This window comes from Lycorma delicatula, chromosome 8 (assembly GCF_047948215.1).
Source record: "Lycorma delicatula isolate Av1 chromosome 8, ASM4794821v1, whole genome shotgun sequence".
In the NCBI taxonomy this organism is placed as follows: Eukaryota; Metazoa; Arthropoda; class Insecta; order Hemiptera; family Fulgoridae; genus Lycorma; species Lycorma delicatula.
In genome coordinates, this window is record NC_134462.1 from 67382602 (window position 1) to 67399905 (window position 17304).

At 26.1% G+C, this 17304-nt stretch overlaps 1 protein-coding gene across 2 annotated transcripts in view; it reads left to right on the forward strand.

Annotated features, from left to right (window-relative positions):
- The first annotated feature begins 5052 nt into the window (after positions 1–5052).
- Positions 5053–17304, forward strand: part of LOC142329011 (ABC transporter G family member 23-like) — a 198843-nt gene continuing 186591 nt past the window's right edge. For both annotated transcript variants that reach the window (XM_075373254.1, XM_075373253.1), the window contains exon 1: positions 5053–5212. The gene's annotated coding sequence lies outside the window, so the exon portion shown is untranslated. The remainder of the gene's footprint in view (positions 5213–17304) is intronic.

Genomic DNA, 17304 nt, shown 5'->3' on the forward strand with positions numbered 1-17304 from the left:
CGGACGTCTTAATGGAACGTCGCGAAAAAATCCGAATTGGATCTACTTTGAAATTTTTGATGCGCTACACAGAAAAAGGTGATGAGTTCCTTAATTCAATTGTTACCGGCAATAAAACATGGATCTCGTATTACACGCCAGAAAGAAAACGGCAATCATGTGAATGGCCCCATGCTCAATCACTAACCAGACTAACAAAGATCAAACCACAGCCATTTGGACTCAAACTGATGGCCACAGTGTTTTGGGATCGGTTTGGTGATTTCATGCTACGTGGAATGACTAAAATGCAGAAGCCAATTATGAAACTCAACAAGTTTCGGCGTGTCATTCAAGATCGGCGACGTGGACGGCTGACCGACGACGTCATCCTGCTGCACGATAATCCACGTTTACATGTTGCGGGTCCGACACGTGATTTACTGAGAACATTTGAGTGGGAAATTTACGCTGAGTGGGAAATTTACGCTCACTCACCATATAGTCCTGACTTAGCTCCTTCTGATTACTATTTGTTTGGGAAATTGAACGAATTTTGAGTGGTAAGCAATTTACGGGTGACGATGAACTTAAAAATTCTGTTAATCAGTGGCTAAATTGATTGGCGGCAGAAGAATACAACGAGATTATATTGAATCTGGTGTTTCGCTACGATAAATGTCTTAATTCATGTGGCGATTAAATAGAGAAGTAGTATAAAGTTCAAGAGAAATAAAAAATATTTATAAAGTTTTCAGAATAATTTTTTTACAGTTAAACGGTCTTTACTTTAGAGATAACCTCTCATATGTATGTATATACGTGTGTTGCTCTGTATTTTAATTAACATTTTCGGATTATCTCAAGATAAATCTTTGAAAACGGCTCAAACAAATTTTATATATGGGGCATTAATGACATTAAATGTTGAACAAAATTAAAGAAGGGTAGGAAGAGTTTTTATCATTTTGAATTTTTTTGACTTTTTAGTAGTTGTAGAAAATTGAGCTTTATTACAATGAATGTACTTAAGTTATTTAAAATTCCAAAGGTTTAAGTCCATCCAATTCTGGAGTGCGGGATATTGGACATTATTTCTAAACAGTTATTGCTTCATATCATGAAAACCCGTTGACCAATCTTTTTAGCCTTGTTGAATAACGTTGCACCAAATTGGGTCGACTTATTAAAGTAAATAATTATTCCAATAAATAGACTTTTAAGCCACAGAAAACAAAAAGATTGAATGGAACTCATTCTAAATTTTAAATGTTTATGAATTTTAATGAAAAAAAAATTGGTACTAAATGGTACTTTTTAGAAAAAGGGGGTCTCGTGTGGGTCGGCTTAAGAATTAACTCTTTTTTTATGAAAACTTATTTGTTTGTAAACTTCTGGCTATTATTGGAAATATCATATTCGGTAGTTGTCGAGCAGGGACATCAAATGGAACTAAATTTCTTTACTAACAAATGTTATATTTTAATTTTTTATTAACTGTACAATAAGTACAATTAAAACTCATTTGGTCAACAGGTCGAATCGAGCTCAAATTTTTTTACATAACGTTTTTCACAATTGTTCTTTAAATATTATATAATTAAGGCGTTAATATTTAAAAACCCTATAGCATATTTGAAATAAAAATCTGACAGTTGTAAAGCTGGAAAAGTTATCCGTTCTTTGCAGGATTATTTTTAATAATTATCATGCAAAAAATTAATGTATGTAAATTGATGTTAATAAAGATTGAAAAATTGATAAATAAGTTTTATAAAGAGCGTATAAAAATATTACATTGTTGTCACTACCCTGTGGCATTGCAAGAATTCTCTCTCGTACTACAGATGCTGCGTTGTTATATCAATCTTTAAAATCACTAACAAGACGCTGACGATGAAAATACAAATTAGATTGTTGAAACACTACAATTATAAATTCTAGCACATTGAAGAATGGTATAAAAAATATTACGTCATAAAACTGCAAAACAAAATTTAACGTATCTTGTAAAAACTGTCTGTACGTTTTAAAAATCGTTATATTTTGATAAACTGCTTCACTAATCAAGAAGTAAGAATCAATGAACCTCTGAAATAAATAAATAGTTTCTTTACCGCCGTTTATTTTGATAGATGTTTAATGTTAACATTTTTCTCAAAACATTACAAAAACCTATAAAAATGTTTTAAGCTAGAAGTAATTTGATTAAGGATTTTGAGGAAAGGTTATACGTTTAATGCAGAAATAATTATAGATTCCAATGATGTTTTCAGTTTTATCATAAATTTTTTTGGGGGTGGAAAAATACGCTTATTTAAACAAGGGTGCCATATTTTTAGTATGTAGTTTATATTCAGGTATATATTTTTTGTTTTTTTTCCATTTAGTGACAAAAAAACATGCTTCTAAAACACTTCTCTTTATTTTTCCGGTTAATTTTAACTATTTGACATTGAATCTTTCTTATTATGTAACAATTCTTATCTTATTTATTTATTACCACGTTTAATAGTTAATTCCTGGCTGATTTTCTTTTTTTCCAACTCTCCTTCATTTTCAAACTAGTTATTTCTTTCTTGTGACCATTTTTTACTGCTAAACTTTCTGGTTCCTTTCTGAAAACCTTCAAAAACTGTATCTTCTTTCTCAATGTAAGTCTATTCCTTATATCCATTGGATTTATCCCTGCAATCATGAAATCTTCTTTCACCTGTGTGAACTACTTAATGTTTATTTTGACTCTATCACTCTTCATAAAAATCCTCTTTGTCAACCTGTTTTCTGGTTTAATAGAAATTTTATATCTGACCCCAGCTATAAGTTCTGTCGGATGGTTTCAAAGATTGGGCAATCAAAGAGCAGACGCTGCACGGACTATTTGACCTTGAAAGCCTCACAGATCTTCTGAGGAAAGCCAAAGAGATGAGTGTCAGGAAGTGTCCAATTCTTAGCCGAGTTAAGATGACTTGGTGGTCTCTTCTGTTGCTCGGGGAAGGAGGTTTCTCGAGCACATTCTCCCGGATGTTATGTAATCCCGTGGGAGGACTAAGCAGTCAGAACCTATTCCACTGAGCTCGAAATTTATTCATCTGTTTCACAAAAAAATATTATATCTAATTACAATATATAAATAAATTACACTAACAGAAATTTTAATAAATTAGTACTGTTCTTTTTAATGCGTTAAAATTTATAATTAATTTTTGTAATTTAAAAAAGTCTTTAAATTTATTACTTCAAATATGAGTTAATTAATATTGAATTAGGCCTGCAGATTCAAATATTTCTGCATAAAATAAATTATTATTTTTAGAGTTTTCAAGATTTTAATAAAATCTTGAAAACCATTTCTAGAAGTTAACTCGTCGTCGCAAATCAGTTGTTTAACAGCTGTTTTTCGAAGTCGAAGGTTCTTAGGTTCAAATTCTAGTAAAAGCTGGTTGATTATATATGGATTTGATACTAGACAGTAGATACCAGTGAATTCCTTTAATTTTATATTTTTATATATTTTTTTAATAATTTATGTTATTTACACTTTTATTTAAATATTTTTTTGTAGTTCTACTTTGGTGGTTGGGGTTAAATTAACTACACGTCTCAGGCCTGAGTCTGTACAGGATTATACCTCATTTACATGTCATACATATCATCCTCATCTCATTTGGCCGGGCGTGGATGTTGTTCTCTAGTAGAACAGATTGCAAAGTACATATTAAGGGGGGGGGGGAATAATTTATTATTTCCCCCATTTATTAATGCCATTCTAAATGTAAAGGAGAAACTTTATATTGTTATAAAATTGAATTTTTGTATTGGTAGGACTTAATTTCAAAAAATAGCGTAAACCTACTGATATATTTATGGTAGTACTGAGTTCATAAAGATTAGACTTAAATTATCATATTATAGTTACATAATATTTCTTATTATTAAAAATGGATATGCTATTTTTGTGATTGTATGTCAATCAGGTCATCAAAAACGGTTTGGTTTTCATATTTGATATGAAAAAAATGATTACGATTAATTATTTATTCTTCATGAGGGACATAAATAACTCAAAAATTATGAACAAGATAGTTATAAACTTATTTCTCTGTATAAAGTAGATAGCTATTTTGTGAAGATTGGCTCTTTTATTCCAATAATCATGTAATATTATAAAAAACTTTCATACGTTATCTCGACTCTAACTTACATTCAATTCATACTGGTAAATTAACCTTGAACTACTACACTATATGAAGAATTTTTTATCCTCATATTTGACCATGCACCGACCAAAATAGTTAAATGTTATTTTTTTTTTTTGTAAATACCTTTTCGATATATAATTGGAAAAGATATTAATGACTCTTCTTTTGAGAAATATTTATTAATTTCGTACATAAAAGAAGGTCCCATAGTAGATGTTCAGACAAGAACGGTCTTTATTAGTGGATATTCCATTTAAACAACGTTATCAAGGAGAGTTTGAAGGTTGCTTTCATTCACGTTTGTTAATATTATATTTCAACAGAAGAAAAATTTTATAATGGTGCTCGTATAATAGAGCGGTACCAAAATTTGTTTTGTACGATTATGTTCTTGTTCTATGTTAAAGAATTTATTAATTACCGTATTTTATGAGTCGTGATCTAAATGACCTTTTTATGTTAATGGAAAATATTTTAATTTTTTAATTAAAAATATCAATGTGTTTTTAAAAAGAAAAAAATAATACAGTAAAGCAGATGTAATATAGTAGACATTTCTTTATAAAGATTCCTAAATAAAATTTACTTCTTTGTGGTCTCTAAACATTGTATATGATAATAAATGAATGAATGAATTATAATATCACTCTGTCCACCTTTAAACTTGCGTATTTTAATGTGTTTACAATAATAACACATACATACACTTTCAAACATATATATATATATATATATAATAACCTACAGAGAACTACTACTACTACCACTACCACTACAGTTGCTACAACACTGCTGGGGTTGGATGACCTTGGGTGTCGCAATAGCGTCTCCCTTCCATCCCGTAAGCTTGCACATACACAGTGTAAAGGTGTAAGTGTGTAAGACATCTCTTGCACATTCAGAACCCTTCGTCAGTTCATCGGTAACAATCGAGCGTTGTAGATGAATTAACGTTTATTGTTTTTGGTTTCTTATTATAGCTTTAATTTTTTTCTATTATTACTGATAACGAAGTCTATCATTTAAAATTTGTAAGTAAATCTATTTTGTAAATATCATTTTATAAATACTTAATTTTAATTAATTTTTTTGTCTTACAATTCGTTTACTTATTAAAATTAATATTTCATCAATAATTATTCTATTTTAAAGATTATTTATTTTATTAGTATATATATATAATAAATTATATAAATATATAATTATATATATATATATAATTAAATTTGTAATAATCAATATATATATTTAATTCAGATAGTTTTTCTTTAAATATATTAATTTAATAATTTTATTAATTATAACATAAATATGTAAAACAAATTGTTAGGGATGTAGGATGTAGGGGGTATACCGAAATGAAACGACTAGCACTAGATAGGGAATCTTGGAGAGCTGAATCAAACCAGTCAAATGACTGAAGACCAAAAAAAAAAAACATAAATTATAATTAATTTATTATTATAAAGTAATAGAAGCAGTTTATTATCTAGTAATGCTTCTAGTAATAGAAGCAATTTATTATCTAATAAAGTAATAGAAGCAGTGATTCCCAAACTATGCGCTTTGGCCTCTTCACAAAGGCGCCGCGAAATATTATAAAAGTTTCTAATTAATTGAACCAAGATATTTATAATTATTAATTTAATGTTAATAACGTAAAAAACTATTAAAGATACACGAGTTTTATTTATTTTTATCTCTTACGAGTAATCATACCTTTACTTAGGGTAGACGAGCACCATTGAAAAATTTTAATTGAAAAAGCGAGGCGCGACTCAAAAGTTTAGGAACCACTGAATAGAAGTTTTTTTAAAAATCGAACTAAACATTTATTAAAACAAACATAGTATTAATATTTAATTCATCTTACATTTTAAATGATTATAATAATAATATATATTATATTATAAATATATAAATTAAATATAATAAATATATATTATAAAATTATAATGTATATATATATATTATAATAATAATATACAATATTATGTAACCGTTAATTCATTGTTTTTTTAATTTTTTTTGTTAGAGGTTGGTTGTATTTATTTATTAATTATTTATTTATATAAAATTAATCATAAATAATATTATTTTATTATACAACAAAATAGCTATTTTAATTTTCATAATAATTTTTTATTTTATTAATAATTGACGTTTGTATTATAATTGTTATACATATAAAACGAAACACTGAAGTAGTACATAAACTTAAGAATTACCATATAATATGATCAGTTCCTTTCCTTTTCAGTAGCATACATTACCATTAAATACATAATTAAAATGTGTATTTCAGTATTACCATACTTCCACCTTGTTCTCATCACCAATCTTTAGAGAACCATATTGTGAAAAGACATGAAGCTCCTGTTAAGAAAATTATGTTTGGTTGAATTATTTCAAAATTATTATCGTATTATGTAAATTTATATAAATAATTCTCTTAATAATATCTTCCAAATAATCCTTTTTTAAATGAATTTCACAAAAACTAATTTTTTTATTTTTTTACCTCTGGGACCTCTATTAGGTATTATTATAAAATAAAAACCTAATTAGTCTAAGGAAATTTATATATACACTTAATCACCGTATCTGGTACTAATAATCTCTTTATTTAATCTTGCATTTGATTCGGATGACTAAGGTTTTCGCTACTAAATATAATCAATGTATATAATGTGTTATTTCCCAAAAAATGGAATATTTTTTAATTTAGCGCCTTATTTTCTGTCTATAATTTTAATAAAGAACCTGAGGTAATGTAGCTACTGCCCAGGGTTGCTTTCCTTGTGAGTAATGGTGTTCATTACCACACAATCAGTACTGTATGGTGAATAAAATGAATTTCGGGCTTTATATTTTCTGTACCAGTATTTTGGTGGGCCAATATATAATAATAAATTCGGCTTAAGGATGACAGCAAAAAGTAAACATTAACTCCTCATTTTCCTTTTTAAGCTTTTTTTTGTATATCTCTATCACTTCGCTTAGAACAAGTAGATTATGATACCTATCTTAAATGTGTTAATTTTGATAAACATTACACAATATCACGGGGTCAGTCTTAATTATAATATTTGTTACTTAACGAACTCAGAAATTTTATATTGGTGAAACTATTTGTATACCCATATAATCAATCAATGGGTTTGTTTCACTAAAATTCATTAAAAGAGCATGGCTCAGTTCGAGTCTATGCACGTTATTAATATTTTTCAAAAAGCCAACCTTGCTTATTGATGGATAGGTTTTAAACTGTTTTATAATTTTGATACTCCTAAATTGAAAAGGAGTGTTAAATAATTTCGGTTTTATTAACTTTTTTATTAATATTCTTTATTATTGTAATATGTAAACAAAAATCTTTTACGTATAATATAATAATTTACTATCGTATACCTATTTAACAATAAAAAATCAAGTTCTATTTATAAAATTTGAATCAAGTGTAACAATAATCTACATCATTGTGTAACCTACTATGTTAAATTAATGTTTTTTTTCTTCCTTACCCTTAAAAATTTGTTTTATAAATTTAAAAAAAAAAACAAAAAAAAAATGAAAATAATGTATTTGATTACATATAAAAATTATTTTTTAAAAAAGCTTTTATTTAACTAATATTAATATTAACATTAATAAAAAAAGGAAACAAATTAGAAAAACTCTCTAAAAAGTAAAAAATAAGAATTAAATCAAATTGAGAATTTTAAACAAAAAAATATAATATATTAACAATTATAAAAATGCACTGAAAAGTAAAAAATAAATTATAAATAAATAACCAATAAATAAAAAATATATAAATGTAATAATTATTAAATTTTAAAATTAAAAGTATATACATAGTTGAAGTTCATCCTCGAATTCTGCTTGTAATCTAAGCCAAATTGAACGCATTCTTTCCGCTAAAAGTTTCATTTTAATTAATTATGAATTGTTATTTAATAAATTCATAATTACGATTACAATTATAATAATGATAATAATTAATAATTTTTCAGATTACGTCAAAATTTAATAACTTTGTGCAAGATTTCTAAATTTAATTTTTATTATTAATCTTATTAACCCTTAAAGGTCATCTCGGTGCAAATTTGAACCATCAAAGAATTAAAACTTGAGTTATTTTATTACAGATAAATAAAGTATATACATATACTCACAACCTCATTAAACAAAAAATATATTTTAAAATAGATGTCTATAAATACTTATTCGAAAAGATTGTTATTAAAACTGTACCTCGCTTTTATTTAACTAAATATTTTGATTACTTTTAATTTTAAAATGTAATAATTATTACACTTATTTATTTTTTATTTATTAGATATTTATATAATTTATTTTTTACTTTTTAATGAATTTTTCTATTTGTTAATATATTATATTTTTTTGTTTAAAATTTTCAATTTGATTTAATTCTTATTTTTTACTTTTTAGAGGGTTTTTCTAATTTTTTTTATTTTTTATTATTAATGTTAATATAAATATTAGCTTAAAAAATAATTTTTTTATATGTTATCAAATATATTTTTGTAATTTTTTTTGTTTTTTGAATTTTTTTTTTTTTTTGAATTTTTACTTTTTAGTCTTAATAAAGAATAAACTTTTTACATCCAAAAAAAAAAAAACATTCTTACTAATATTTACATCTGAATATTATTTTTTGTTCATGTTTTTTGTTTATTAAGACTAAAAAGTAAAAATATTTATTTTTACATATCGAAGTTACATACGTGTACCAAATTTCAATAATTTTGACGATAGTTCATGAGAAATTAAAATTTTCAACTAAATACATGAATTTAGCGTAGGGGTAGCGCGTGGGGTCGTGGGGGTGGGTTATATCAAATTCCGACACCGTAGTGCTGTATTGTCATCGAAGTTACATACGGGTACCAAATTTCATTGATTTTCATACGATTGATCAAAAGATATAGCAGTTGCAAGATTTGATTATTCCTAAAGCGAGTTAAATAAAAGCTTTTAAAAATATTACTTAATTTGCGACTAATTTACAATACTAGAATTAACAATAAATAAAAAAAACAAATATTTAATTTAATTGAACATAAAGTGAACGACATGAAAACAGACATAAAATTACATCAATTTTCTGCCATAACTATTTGTGAACCAATTTAAAAAAATAAAATGTAAATTTGTTCAAAATAAAGGGCCTAATATTTTAGGAATAACAACATTTTGATAAAACTTATATTTATGAAGATATAACGGATTGAAATATAAATGGCCGACATTTTGTAATTTGTGAAGGTATTTAATTCCTGATTTTTTTCTAATTTTTAAAACTTTATTACCAGACGCTTACCAAAATGTTAATGTAATTCCTCTATCCGAACTTTAAATATACATTTTTATATTTATATTATATAAAAAAATTCGTCATTATTTAACACAATGGCGGATTGGAGGAGAACGAAGGAGAAATTGCCATTTTTTTAAAGGTTATTTTATGTTTAGTTTTACAAGCAGAATCCGAAAAAGTATAGTCAACCCACCGTTTTAGAAACATTCTGTATATTTATAAAATTGATGTTTAAGGTACATTAAAATATCAATTTAAAATTAAAATAAGACCTTTCTTTATAATTGTTAACAAATAGCCTGTAAAATAACAAAAATACATGATTAAATTATATTATATTATATTATATATATATACTTATATATATATATAATATAATAATATATAATTTATTAATATAATACGAAATATAATTAATTAACAAACACACCTTTGTATTGTTAAACAAGTAAATTTTCTTATATATATGAAATTCTGCTTAATCATTTTAATTAATGGGTTTTTTAATTGTTTGTCCTTTTTATTAAATTCATCCTTCCACATCTAATTTTTTTTTTATTAACTGTTTAAGTTTTACTACATGAGGATTGTCTTTTATTTTCATCAAGTCTTTATATTTCAATATAATAATTATATTTTAAATGTTAGTACTTTATAAAAATTCAGAGTATGCGTATACTGTTAAAATTCTATTTTAAAAAAAATACTTATGTTGTTAGGTAATTTTGAAAATCATATATCTTTTAAACAAAAATACTATTGATGTTCTCGTTTTGCTTTCATTTTTCAAAAATTTCCAAATTATTAGTTATGTGAGGTTAAAATATTATCTAATCTATATCATTTACCCCCAAAATGACATAATCTATTTATTTTTTTTAATGTAATTAAAAAAAAAACAATTATCATTCTGGTGTGATCACGTTTGTATTTAGAAAAAAAATCCCTTTCGACATGCCGGAAGGCGGACGTAGATTTCACCGGTGTTAAGTAGGGAATAAAAAAATTTCCACCTTAAAGTTAAGAAAAACTTTAAATTTACTCACTACGACAGTAGTTGCATGTGAAAAAAGTTTCACATGTTTATCATACGACAAGCCCAATCTTCTTCCAATTCCAGCAATACTTTGGTCATCCCTTGCCTTAAGGGTTGGTTATATCAAAAATTGTTTCAGAAAAACGTTTTAGGTAATGTTTAAAGGACTAACGACTACTTTAACCCGATTTGATACTGTGCCTATTAAGGGAGATATGATTATTTTTTGTCTTCGAAATCCCATTTTTCAACCCCCTGGACCAATGGTTGGGGATATAAAAAAATTACTTGAATAAGTTTTAGGCCCTTATTCAAAGAATAGTAAGATTTTTAAACGAATTCTATATTTTACTTAATAAGAAAGTTATAGCGATATTTGGTTTTTTTCGAAAAATCCCCCGATTTCCACCCGCATGGTCCGATTTTTTCCATTAACGAACTCGACCGAGATTTTGGATCGTTATATTTTATGTATCAATTTGAAAGTGAATGGCGCAAAATTACAGTAGTTATCGTGACGACAAGAAAGTGAAATATATAGAAATATATACGATATAAATGTTTATATAAACTTTTAAACTGACGGTGGTTTTGGGGTCTGGGGAAAGTGAAACGCGAAGATATTTCCCAATTTTTCGGAAGTTGAATCATGGTACTATTACAGTAAGTAGCTTTCTTATGTAATCTACCAAAAAGATCAAATATGATTTTAATATTTTATTTAACAAAATTAAATTTATGTTTTTTAAAGTATAACAACGGTTAACAAGACTGTGTTAATGATATAATATGCAATCGTATTAATCATACCATTCAGGTGATATTATGTTTTGCATTAATTTTCTTGATTTACTTTTTTTATCTTTTTTTTAATCCTTCAAAACTAAATGGCTGTTCAAAAAGGCTAATCAAAATTAAATATTTATGATCGTAAGTAACGCATATGTAAATTATTATAAAATTTCATAAAAAAATGTTTAATTTTACTGCACTGAAAAAAAAAAAATTGTTTTTTCTGGTGTATATATTATTTGATATCTTCGTAGATCAGAAGTCAATATATACACTTTATGATTTTTGAAAAAAGTTTTTTTTCTAGTTTATGTGATATTTTTACGCAATTTCTTGTCACTTTTGAAAACTCATTGGGATCAATTCCACATCGATTTTTTGTTAAAATCATTATTTCTATTGTGAATAATATGAAAAAAAAAATATTTTATTTGTATTAATTCAATATTGTTAAATATTAAGAGTTAAAAAAAAAAATTGTTCATAATATAATTTTACTATACTAAAATCTGAATGAAAAATATTTTCAAATTATGACAGCTGTATTAGTTACTCAATCATTTTTAAAAAAAATATTTACATCTACATACATACAAACATATTAATAAAAAAATAAATACTTGCATGCACATGGGTACATTGTCACAAGTTTAGATTTACTATTAAGATTAATTTGAACAGGTAGTGTTAGACTTTATTTTACCTGAGCTCCCGTAAAATAAAAAAATATTTTTTTTTTTAAGTTTGATGAAATAACATTTTTTAAAAGCAACTTTGAACTGATTTTAAAATAATTATTTACAATAATTACTTTAAAAATGTATTATTTTGTTTCCGGTAGGATATTAATTAAATTCTTTATTATTGTACTTTTTTTATCTCATTCAGATAAAAGTAAATTTACTTTAATAAGATTTAAATTATTTCTCACTTTTCTATATATAAAATCATTTTTTTCTATCACTTTTCTGCCAATGTTTATAAACTTATTTCATTTATAAAATTCGGCTTTCATAAACAAGGTAAGAATACAAGTTTCCTTCGTATAAGCTCGTATAAAATGGAAAAAAATTAATATGTCTTATTAATCATTTAATATCTAATTTTTTCTCACTGTACTTTCGGACTGTTTTGAACAAATTTTTCTTTTATCGAACTTCTTCAAAAAAGAATAATATACAGATTTTCATTAGGAATCTATTTTTTGAAATCTACAAAAATTAGCAAATATTTATTTTCATGAGCTGAACAAGAAAATATATAATTATTAAAAATAACATTTAATGAAACATAATTATACAATATCTGAAAAGAAATATTTTTCTTAAATGTCATAATTACAACATTATCAACTACGAAGGTTAATGGTACAGTACGCTTGACAGAGATAAACAGAGATAAAGGTGTACTCCTACCTGCGGTGGTAAACGGTATAATAACAACGCGTACATTAGATGTAATATGATTATACTAATGCTAGTTATTTGAACAATATATTTTTTTAGTGATATGTGATATTTATTTATCAGCAAGTAACCGAAAATGAAGACAAGAGACTCGAAAGTGCTTGTTTTCTCATTTTTGTGTATGAAAAGAAAATAACTTACATTATTTTAATTTACTGCTTCGGTATATTCATCATTTTATCATCAGAATCATAAGACAGTGGTATATATTTAATTGGCATGGTTACAAGGTCAGTTAGGCAACTAAAAAAAATAAAACATATATATATATATATATAAACCGGTCAGGAGGCTCCGCCGCCTAGGTCCCTAGAGCGTTCTTTATCCTTATGGTTGTGAGAATAATAAAAATTTTACAGATATTCCTTAAAGAAAAAGGAATCATTTTATTTCATTATATTTGATAGAAATATAATGAAGTAAAAAGGATTAATCTTTGTCTCTTTAATAAATATTTTTAATATCTTAAGCCCCCGAAGGGTTCTAGTGCCTCGATCTGTGGCTTAAATTCTTCCTTGAGATAGCACAAACGTATCCTGAAAATTTGAAAGCCATTGGTCGGTTGATTCTCGCTTGATGCCGCTTCCAACAAACAAAGAAACAAACTTTTGCATTTATAAATATAAATATATATATATATTAAATTTAATGACGTAAGTTATTATTTTTAAAGTTTGCTACTTTTTATTTATTAGTTTACACTGATCTTTTACTGCTGTTATTAAAGTATGGTATTAAGTACTGTAACCAGTTAAAAAATGGGATGTGGGTTTTTTTACATTTCTCGACGTTTTATGACCCAAGGACCTCAAAAAAAAACAATGTACGTGCATTAGCGTGTGAAGCTTAATAACTTTTGTCGGGATAAACTGATTTTGACGAAATTTGGCACACAGTCTTGTGAATATGAGGCAGTTTTTTAGTAAAGATTTGGGAGTAATATCTCCAGGGCTAATATTTCAGTTAGTAATATCTTCAGGGGGTGGAATAGATAGTTTTTTGGATAAATTTTCTCAAAATTTTGCAAACATAACCCCACCTTATATAAGCTCAGTACATAAATACATGCTTTTTTTTCATTAAAAAAAACTTTCACAGAAATCGAAAAAACTATATTTTATTGCATATTGAAATATTGATTAAAATATCAATTTTTTTTTCACGTTTTTCATGTATCATTTTTTTCACTGATAATCAATGCTAGCACGTACGAGTATTATATTTCAGCTTTTTTTTTAACGTAAAACTATGTTGGCTACTTGGCCATTTGAAGGTTTTTAAGATATACGAGTATATCTTAAAAAAGTATATCTTGAAAGTATATCTTATACTATATGCTATATATATAGCTTTTCCATTGGTATTTGGACTGAACATTTAAGGTAAAAAAACAAATTTCCCGCATTCAAAGAGCCTTAGTTTACGCACTCAGTAGCAGTTAATTTGTTTACAGTGATCCATCCATTATCGTACTATAATTATTGGAGATATCAAAATAATAATAGCAATTGAAATAAAATATAAGAAAATAAAAGCATAGAATGAAAATTAAAACTTAGAACTTTATTTAACTTAAACTTGATTACAACAAATACAATTTTATTAAGAAAAAATGTAATTAACAACTGTAAAGAATAACAATTATAAACTACAAACGATACCAATTATTTATAAATAAAAACATGAAAATATAAAAAAAAATTATATGAGAACACAGATACTACAACTCAACGTGATTAATGAATAATAAACAATTATTTTATAACAAATTAATCAAACTTAACGAGGCTCGACACCTAACGAGGCACGACGTTTAGCAAATTATAATCAATTATATTCAATGTTAAAATTACATTCAATGTTTTTCTTTCATTTATTCTGGATATGAAACTAAAAAATAATGCCGATCTCCGTGGCGGAGTGGTAGCGTCACGACTTTCATCTGGAGGTCCTAGGTTCGAATCCCAGTCAGCCATGGCACTTTTTATTCGTACAAAATTTAATATTTCACGTAAAAGTTTCAGAGCTAGCGTCTTGTAGTTAATCAACCAAAAAAATAAATAAATCGACTCAACCGAGTAGTAGTAAATGGTGAGACATGAGAATTTATAAATTTCTCTTTTCTTCTTTAAAGACTGAAAATAAATAATAATTATTTTAAATACCAATTGACTGAAAATGAAAGAATCGTATGAACGTTTCGTAAATTTTAGGGATATATTTAAAAAATAGAAATGTTAAATCTCTATACCAAACTTCTTCTTACACTTAACAATTACCATAATTATATTAAGCTTTAGGAGGATTCAGCAAAGCAAATTGTCATATTCATCTCATTACAAAGCTTTGTATTCGATATTAATTTCTAAAGATGGAAATAATAGTAGTCATTAAAGTCCAGTTTGTTATTAAAATTAATACCTAAATCTGCTATTGAAATTTACCGTTTTACATAAATTGAAAAATCATATAAAATCAAATCAACTGTTTTTTGTCTTGTGAAATTAACAAAAATTTTTTTTTCGATATTAAAATTTAATTTACTTTCTTTACTCCATCTTAAAATCACAATGTCACTCTGCAACTGTTCACAGTTTAAAAGAGATAAAATTTCTGAAAACGTTTTTAAGGTTGCTTCCAATATTATTAATAAAATTATTAAAAATAGAATGCAACAGAAATTTTATCCTTAAGGGATAAATCTCAAATTACTCAGAAATAAACCATTTATGAAACATATTATCCACATGAATCACTTAGCCGTGAATCTGCTAGACAACGAGGATGACGTTAAAAGATTAAAACGGCTAAATGTGGGGCTTAGTGACTAGTTTTTTAATTGTAACTTCAGCTGTGAGTACTGCGCGTTATCTTCTCGATTTTTATTTTCAAATTTATTGCATATTTTTTTCTTTTTCCTTTTCTTCCTACTGTTTCATCGTTTTTCTTGATATTTATGACTTCTTTTACTTTGTTTTTCTCTTGTTCTACTGTTAGGTGTTAAATATTGTTCATAATTAGCGTACTATGTGATGTTTGCCACGAAAGTTCTTTGTAATACTAGTATGTAATTTCTGAGGAGTTCCGTTGGGAATTCCTTATCATGTGATTGCGAGTATGATCCAATTTACTCAAGGTTTACACAAATTTCCCTGATTGTAAATAAACCTAGACTTAAAAAAAAAAAGAAAGAAGTTGTCTTTTATATTATGTTATCAATCGTACAAATTTATTTTAAAATCATTTAACGAGTTTTACTTAAAAGAATCTTATGATTGTCCTCATCAAAGGCTTTTTGCAATTCATTGTACACATTTATTTGACTCCGAGGTAGTCAAACATCTCAGGAATGATCGACCTGGGGCTGAACAAGATTACATTTACATTCATATATTATCCTCATTCATACTCTAAAGTAATGCCTTACGGTGGTTCCGGAGGTTAACAGAAAAATAGAGAGGTAGTCGATTACGAAATTTATAAGATTTAATATACTGAACATTATTGAACGTTTTGTCTAATCTAATGTGTTTTCTTTTAATGAAGTAAAAGTATAATAAATTGTAATAATAATAAAATAATAAATATATATATATATATATATATATATATATTAATTATAATATAATATATATTTATTATATTATATAATATTATAATAATATATATTATTTTATAATTTATTAATAAATTTTATTAATAATGTTTCATAAAATACTTTTCTGAAACAAGTCAAATTATAATTGAATAGATACATATGTCGGATTTTTTACCTTTTAGGTAGATTTCATAAGAAAGCTACTTATTGTAATGGGTACCATGATTCGACTTCCGGAAAATTTCAACATATCTTCGCGTTTCACATCCTCAGACCCAAAACCATCATCAGTTCAAAAGTTTATATACACTTTTATATATATATATATACATATATATATATATATATATTTCATTTTCTTGTGAACACGATAACTGCCGTAATTTTGCCCCAACTAGTTTCAAATTGTTCCTTAAAAATAACTCATCCCAAAATCTCGTTAGAGTTTGTTAACGGTCAGAATCGGACCATGGAGGTGGAAATGGGAAGGGCTTTTTCGAAAAAACAAAATGTCGCTATAACTTTCCTATTAAATAAAATATCGAACTCGTTTAAAGTTCCTACTATTCTTTCGATAAGGGACTAAAACTTATCTAGGTAAATTTTTTTGATATCACCAACCATTGGCATAGGGGGTTGAAAAAATGGCGTTTCGAAGACAAAAAAGAATCATACCTCCCTTAATAGACACAGTAGCGAATCGGTTTAAAGTGGTCGTTAGTCCTCTAAACATTACCTAAAACTTTTGTTGAACAATTTTTTATATGACCAACTCTTATAGCAGGTGATTACCAAAATGTTGCTGGAATTATATGAAGATGGGGTTTGTCATATGCTAAACATGTGAAACTTTTTTTCACATGCAACCATTGTCGAATTGAGTAAAT